Source organism: Rhinopithecus bieti, unplaced genomic scaffold (assembly GCF_001698545.2).
Source record: "Rhinopithecus bieti isolate Rb0 unplaced genomic scaffold, ASM169854v2 scaffold_14229, whole genome shotgun sequence".
Classification (NCBI taxonomy): Eukaryota; Metazoa; Chordata; class Mammalia; order Primates; family Cercopithecidae; genus Rhinopithecus; species Rhinopithecus bieti.
This window is the reverse complement of record NW_016807978.1, coordinates 1,238,848-1,247,078: the sequence shown is the minus strand read 5'-3', so window position 1 is coordinate 1,247,078 and position 8,231 is coordinate 1,238,848. Positions and strand designations below refer to the sequence as shown.

The window sequence follows — 8,231 nt, the reverse complement described above, 5'->3', positions numbered from 1 at the left end:
TGTTCCTATTCGGCCATCTTGCTCTGCCCCCTCATTGGTATTTTTTAAGGATTGCAGTGAATCTGTAGATTGCCTTTGGTAATATGGTCATTTTCACAATATTAATTATTCCAGTCCATAAATGTGAGGTTTTTCCATTTTTTGTGTGTGTTCTCCAATTTATTTCATTCAAAGTGTGTGGGGTTTTGTTTTGTTTTGAGACAGGGACTCAATCTGTCGCACAGGCTGGAGTGCAGTGGCTCGATCTCGGCTCGTTCCAACTTCTGCCTCCTGGACTCAAGCGGTTCTCATGCCTTAGCCTCCTGAATAGCTGGGATTATAGTTGTGCATCACCATGCCTGCCTAATTTTTGTATTTTTAGTAGACACAGAGTTTCACCATGTTGGCCAGGTCTCAACTCCTGACCCCAAGTCATCCACCTGCCTCAGCTTTCCAAAGTGCTGGGATTACAGGCCTGAGCCACCACACCCGGCCTCATTCAGTGTTTTACAGTATTTAATGGTATCCCATAATTCTTATAGACTTTCTTTGTTCATTTTCATCGTTATTTCCTTCTTTTCTCTCTCTGGGCAATTTCAAATGACCTATGTCCGAGTTCAGAAATTCTCTCTGCTTGATCACGTCTGCTATTGAAGGTCTCTATTGTATTTATTTCATTCATTGAGTTCTTTAGCAGCAGGATTTTGTTTTGTTCTTTTATTATTTATATCTCTGTTGAATTTCTTGTTCATATTGTGAGTTGTTTTCCTGATTTCATTGAATTATCTATTTGTATTTTCTTGTTTCTTGTTAAGTTTAAGATCATTGTTTTAAAAAATTTTTGGCAACTCGTTATCTTTCTTATCATTGGAATTTGTTACTAGATTCCCTTGGAATTTGTTACTAGATATCATTGGAATTTATTACTGATTGTCCCTTGATCAACACAGGTTTAAACTGCACAGGTCCTGTACTCCGATTTTCTTCAGCCTCTACCACCCCTGAGACAATGGGACCAACCTCTCCTCTTCTTCCTCTTCCTTAGCCTATTCAACTTACATTTATATGATGAGGATGAATACCTTTATGATGATCCACTTCCCCTTAATGAATAATAAATACATTTTCTCTTCCTTATGACTTTCTTTTCTTTTTTTTTGTTTCTTCTTTTTTTTTTTATGCGACGGAGTTTCACTCTTGTTGCCCAGGCTGGAGTGCAATGGTGTAATCTCGGCTCACCACAACCTCCGGCCCCCAGATTCAAGCGATTCTCCTGCCTCAGCTTCCTGAGTAGCTGGGATTACAGGCATGTGCCACCACGCCTGGCTAATTTCATATTTTTAGTAGAGACGGGGTTTCTCCATGTTGACCAGGCTGGTCTCAAACTCTCGACCTTAGGTGATCCGCCTGCCTCAGCCTCCCAAAATCCTGTGATTACAGGCATGAGCCACTGCGCCTGTCCATGACTTTCTGAATAAACTTTTATTTAGCTAACTTTATTGTAAGAATACAGTGTATAATACTGTACATATAATACATATATAATACATATAACATAAAACTATATGTTAATTGACTCTTTATGTTATTGGTAAGGCTTCCAGCCAATAGTAAGCTATTAGTAGTTAAGCCTTTGGAGAGTCAAAAGTTATACATGCATCTTTGACCATGTGAACAGTTGGTACTCCAATTCCTGTGTTGTTCGGGGGTCAGTTGTATTATGTTCCTTTGGTAGCATCATACTTCCTTGTGTTTCTATGTCAATATCTGTGTATTTGGTGGAACAATTGCCTTTTCTAAACTTTCTAGAATAACTTTGTAGAGAAAGACTCTCACCTGCAGTTGGGTTTTATCATGCCAGTCAGGAAGGGTGTAGTGTCTGTTTGTGGATAGGTGCAGTGGTATAGTTTCCATGCAGCTTCTTCAGCTGCATTCAACGTCAGCAATATCTGGGTGCTCAGTGACCTAGTCTGTACAAGTTTGTGGCATTGACAGTGGCAGCATAGGTTGTTAATGTCCTTGGTGTCAAAGGCTTTTGGAGTACTCCTATCCTAATTTTCTCCCGGGAAGACTTAACCAAGGTGTGAGGTCTGACACAGTCTACAAGTAGCTACAGTAGCGCTGGGTTCTAGGTACTGTTGCTAGGCACAGGGTCTGTATTAGTCTGTTCTTGCACTGATACAAACAAATACTTGAGACTGGGTAATTTATAAAGAAAAGAGGTTTAATTGGTTCATGGTTCTGCAGGCTGTACAGGAAGCATTGTGGCTTCTTCTGGGGAGGCCTCAGGAAGCTTCCAATCATGGTGGAAGGCAAAGGGGGAACCAGCATTTCACATGGCAGGAGCAGGAGGAAGAGAAAGAGTGGGGAAGTGCCACACACTTTTAAACAACCAGATCTCACTATCTCAAAGAGAGCTCTGGGCAGATGACGTTAAACCATGAGAAACCCCCACCATGATCCAATCACCTCCCACCAGACCCCACCTCCAACATTAGGGATTACAATTGAACGTTAGATTTGGGTAGGGACACAGATCCAGACCATATCAGGGTTTCACAAACCTATTATGGCACCTGAGTTTTGGGGTACAGGTTAGCACTCTGTGGCAGAGTTGGATGTAGATAGACCACAGAGCTAGGATCTGTGACTCTCAGATACCCTCTAGCAGCTCAGGCCCAGAGAGCCAGGTTGTAGCTGTGATTCTACCTCTGAGGGGCAGGGCACAGAACTGGCCCAACCCTAAAGAGAATGGAGAGGGTACCCTGGAGGTTTGGGAGCAGGGTACAGCTCCAGTTTGGGAACATGAGCCAGCAGGGCTCGGTGGTAACTCGAGTCCCTGGGGGATGAAGCACCATTTAGTAGTAACTATAGTCCCTGGGATGGTGGAACTTGGCAGTATCTCAGACTCTGTGAGGCCAGTTGCAGCAGCAGCAGCAGCAGCAGCAGCAACAGCAGCAAGTGCCCCAGAAAGGTGGAGTACAGCTGTTGTTTAGGCCCTGGGGGTGTAGGGAACAGCATAGCAATGACTGCACTCCCTATGGAGAAGGGTGTCTTAGCAGCTGACTCTAGGGGGCTAGTCCAGCTCTAGGAAGGATGACTACTAGAGGAGTTTGGTCTGTAGGGCAGAGTGTCTCAGCTCAACCACTGCTCTGTTTCCCTAGGACACAGGATACTATGTCAGCTCAGCCCTGGGATGGGCAGCTGCTCAACTTGGCCACAGCACCAGTTCTCCAGGGCCCCATGTGCTGCTTCAGCTTAAGCCTGGGGGGCATGACCGTTCCAGGAGGCCCAGGCATCATTTCCTGGAATGTGGGTAGTTGCTTCACCTTATGCACTGGAGAGGCATGACTGCTCTGAGCAGCTAAGGTACTGTTTCCCTGGGAGGCAGGATACTGCTTCAGCTCTGGCCTGAGGGGGTGATAGGAGGGATAGGTGGGGTGGCTCCATCTCTGCTTCCCCCTACCCCTGTACGAGGGTATAACAGCTGTTCACAGCTCAACTTGGGGATTTAGGGCCACTGCTAGGGTGGTTCAGTCTTGGCTTAGTCTCAGGGGTAAAGGGGAACTGTGGCTGCTCAGCCCCGGAGCAAGACACACTCCAGCCATAGTTCTGATTCCAAGATGACATAGCACAGTAGCTACATAAACTACAGTGCTTGGGACACAGTGTCAGTTTCTTCTTCTGACGGGGCAGCACAGCAGTGTGGACTCCAGAGAGCTTCCTCAGCTGGGCTTGGTGTCTGTGAAGACTGCAGGGAACCTCAGTGGTGAGGTCTATTAGTAGGGTTGGTTACTGGAATCCTCTTGCTTCCCTCCTTGCTGCAGGGAGTTCTTCTTGGTTCCTAGCTCTTCCCAGTTGGGGGATTGGGTGGTGGAGGCCGGATGCTTCCTTCCATTCTCTATGTGGCCATCCTGAGTTTCTGTGCCCATCAATGCTCTCCCTCATTTATTTTTGTTAAAATGTAGTTGTTTATTCATTATTTTGATTGTCTTTGTGAGGGAGATGAATGCTAGGGACTTCTAGTGGGCCATCTTGCTGATGTAACCTGACTACAATATATTGCTATTAACTGTAGTCACTATGAACTTATTCCTCCTAATTGAAATTTTGTATCCTTTGACCACAGTCTTCTTTTCTTTTCTTTTTTCTTTTTTTTTTTTTTTAATTTACACACCACTATACAAACAGGGAACACAGTTTTCTTTTCTAATATGAGGGTGTAAAGCAGGAGTGTCCAATCTTTTGACTTCCCCGGGCTACATTGGAAAAGATGAATTGTCTTGGGCCACACATAAAATACACTAATGTTAGCTGATGAGTTTTAAAAAATTGCAAAAAAAAAAAAAAAGTCTCATAATGTTTTAAGAAAGTTTACAAATTTGTGTTGGGCTGCATTTTAAGCCATCCTGAGCCACACCACAGTTCACAGGTTGGACAAGCTTAGTTTAAACGCTATAAATTTCCCTTGAAATTTTATATTAGCTGTATGTCACAAGTTTTGATACATGATATGTTCTTTATGGTTCAGATCTAGTATTTGCTGTTCCATGTAAATTTGAGAGGAACATATGTTCTTTAATTGTTTGGTATGAATTTTAAATATGTCCAGTAATTCGAGCTTGTTCTGTTTCCTTAACTTGGCTGAGATAATTATCATGAGATCTTGCACTATGATAATACATTTGTCAATTTGGCCTTAAATTCTATCCATTTTTTTAAAAGTTGGTTTTTCTTGTTGCTATTTGATTGTTTTTTGAGACAGGGTCTTGCTTTGTCACCTAGGCTGGAGTGCAGTGCCATGATCACAGCTGACTGCAGTCTTGACCTCCCAGGATCAAGCAATCCTTCCACCTCAGCCCTCTGATTACCTGGGACTGCAGGTGAGGGCCACCACACCTGGCTAATTTTTTGTGTGTTGAGACAAGGTTTCAACATGTTGCCCAGGCTAATCTGGAACTCCTGGGATCAAGCAGTCCACCTCCCTCGGCCTCCCGAAGTGCTAGAATTACAGGCATGAGCCACTGCACCTGGCCTAAAAGTTTTAAAGGGAAATTTCAAAATATACAGGAGTAGGCTGGGCATGGTGGCTCACTTTGGGAGGCCGAGGGGGGCAGATCACTTGAGGTCAGGAGTTTTGACACCAGCCTGGCCAACATGATGAAACCCCATCTCTACCAAACAATACAAAAATTAGCTGGGCATGGTGATGTGCACCAGTAGTCCCAGTTACTTGAGAAGCTGAGGTGGGAGAATCGCTTGAACTGCGGAGGTGGAGGTTGCAGTGAGCCGAGATTGCGCCACGGCACCACAGCCTGGGGGCCAAAGTGAGACCTTGTCTCAAAAAAAAATTTGTATTTTATATATATATATAATATATGTTATGTATGTAATATATAATTCTTATATAATATACACAAAAGACTATATTATTAAAATATATCCCCTACTGTACATATATTTAAATATAATTTATAACTATTTATATAAAGTATTATATATATATTAGTAGAATAGTAAATGAAGCCGGTATACAATTATCAATGTATGACCAATCTTGTTTTATTTATTTCTCTATCAATTGTACCCTTTCTCTGACTTTGGTATTTATTTACTTTCTCGTGACAAGGTCTCACTTTGTCACATAGGCTGGGGTGTAGTGGCACAATCACAGCTCCTGGGCTCAAGTGATCTCCTGCTTCAGCTTGCTGAGAAGCTGGGACTAAAGGCACACACCACCACGTCCAGCTAATTTTTTTGATCTTTAGTAGAAATAGGGTCTTGTTACGTTGCCCAGGCTAGTGTCAAACTCTTGGGTTCCGGTGATCCACCCACCTCTGCCTCACAAAGGGCTGGGATTACACATGTGAGTCACCATGCTCAGCCTGACTTTGATATTTTTTAAACAAATCCTAGACATTCTAATAATTTTATCTATAAGTATTAATATTATCAAACCATTCACATACCTAAAAATACCAAAAATACTTATTTTAGAGACAGAGTCTCACTCTGTTGCACAGGCTGAATTGCAGTGGTACAGTCACAGCTTACTGCAGCCTCAAACTCCTGGGCTCAAGCCATCCTCCCACCTCAGCCTCCCAAATAGTTATGACTACAGACATGTGCCCCCCATACCCAGCTAATTTTTTTTTTTTTAAGTTTCTTGTAGAAATGGGGTCTCAGGCTCGTCTTGAACTCTCATGCTGGTCTCAAATTCCTATTCTCAAGTAATCTTCCCATCTCAGCCTCCCAAAGTGTTGGGATTATAAGTGTGAGTCACTGTATCCAGCCCCAAAATTCCTTTTTTTCCCCTTTTTTTAGTGGAATGCCTGAATATCCCAAGAAAAATTCCTTAATATCAGATATCTAGTCCACATTCATATTTTCCTGCTTGTATATACACATGCATATATAGGTACATATCCATTTTGGTGATACTATTTTATTTTTTTAATTGAGGTGAAATTCATATAACTTAAAATTAATCCCTTTAAAATGAACAATTTACTGACAGTACATTCACAAAGTTGCAAAAGTGCCATGTAGAGCTTCAAAACATCTTCATCACTCAAAATAAAATTTTGTACCCATTAGTCCATTATACCTTCCCTCAAGCCTCTGGCATCCACCAGTCTTCTTTATTTCTCTATGGATTTACCTATTTTGGATATTTTATGAAAATAGAACCATATAGTATGTGACCTTTTGTGTGTGGCTTGGCTTCTATCACTTAGCATAATGGGATTTTGTTTGTTTGTTTGTTTTTAGACAGGGTCTTGATCTATCTTTGGGCTCTACCTTTGCCCATTTTGTAATTGGGTTATTTTGGATTGTAGTCTTTTTGTTGTTGAATTGTATGAGTTCTTTACGTATTCCAGACCCTTATCAGATATATGATTTGCAGATACTCTCTCCCGTCTGTGGGCTGTCTTTTAACTCTTGTCATGGTGCTCTTTGTACAAAAATTTTTATTTTAATGATGTCCAATTTATCGGTTTTCTCTTTTGCTTGTCCTATTGGTGCCATATCTAAGAAACTATCACCAAATGCAAAGACATACAGATTTACCCCATGTTTTTCCTCTAAGAGTTGCATGGTTTTAGTTCTTATATTTAGCTCTTTGATCCATTTTTCATTTTTGGTATGTAGTATGAGGTAGGAGTTCAACATCATTCGTTTTCATGTGGATATTCAGTTGTCCTGGCATCATTTGTTGGAGATAGTATTCTTTCCTCATCAAATGCTTTTGGCACCCTTGTCAAAAATCATTTAACCATAGGTATATATTTCTGGACTCTCAATTCTGTTGTATTTATTGCTCTAAATTTCCCTCTGAGCACTGCTTTTGTTGCAGCCCATAAGTTTTGATATATTGTACATATTATCATTGCTATATTTTATGAATTGATATCTATCATCACACCCTATAGAGTTACCCGCTTTTTTTTTTTGGTTCTATAGTGTTTTATTTCTGTCCTTAAAACACACATACAAAGTTACAATATTGAAATTATTATTATTATTATTTTTTTTTTTTTGAGACGGAGTCTTGCTCTGTCGCCCAGGCTGGAGTGCAGTGGCCTGATCTCAGCTCACTGCAAGCTCCGCCTCCCAGGTTCACGCCATTCTCCTGCCTCAGCCTCCCGAGTAGCTGGGACTACAGGCGCCTGCCACCTCGCCCGGCTAATTTTTTGTATTTTTTAGTAGAGACGGGGTTTCACCATGTTAGCCAGGATGGTCTCGATCTCCTGACCTCGTGATCCGCCTGTCTCGGCCTCCCAAAGTGCTGGGATTACAGGCTTGAGCCACCGCGCCTGGCCAAAATTATTATTTTATACAGAGAATGTTTATTTATATTTTTATAGAATTATTAATTTGTTTGCTTGCCATTTTTTCAAGTATCTCAGGACTTCTTTCGGTTATAATATTTGTTTTTTTGAAATATATTTTTTTTGCTAAAATAATGTGCTTTATTCAGTTATTTAACATGTAAGAAGGGGGCGGAGCAAGATGGCCGAATAGGAACAGCTCCAGTCTCCAACTCCCAGCGCGAGCAACACAGAAGACCGGTGATTTCTGCATTTTCAACTGAGGTACTGGGGTCATCTCACTAGGGAGTGCCGGACAATCAGTGCTGGTCAGCTGCTGCAGCCTGACCAGCGAGAGCTGAAGCAGGGCGAGGCATCGCCTCACCTGGAAGCGCAAGGGGGAAGGGAATCCCTTTTCCTAGCCAGGGGAACTGAGACACA

The 8,231-nt window shown here is 42.0% G+C and overlaps 1 protein-coding gene across 8 annotated transcripts in view; it reads left to right on the top strand.

Moving 5' to 3' along the window:
• The window catches only part of CARF (calcium responsive transcription factor), a 90,767-nt gene that overhangs the window by 26,991 nt on the left and 55,545 nt on the right, over positions 1 to 8,231 (top strand). Inside the window, exon 2 of one of the 8 annotated variants that reach the window (XM_017884385.1) lies at positions 3,144 to 3,348. The exons of 6 other annotated variants lie outside the window; for them this stretch is intronic. The gene's annotated coding sequence lies outside the window, so the exon portion shown is untranslated. Of the gene's footprint in view, positions 1 to 3,143; positions 3,349 to 4,829; positions 4,863 to 8,231 lie in introns of those variants that run through there. One more of the 8 variants, XM_017884387.1, reaches the window with a different exon arrangement.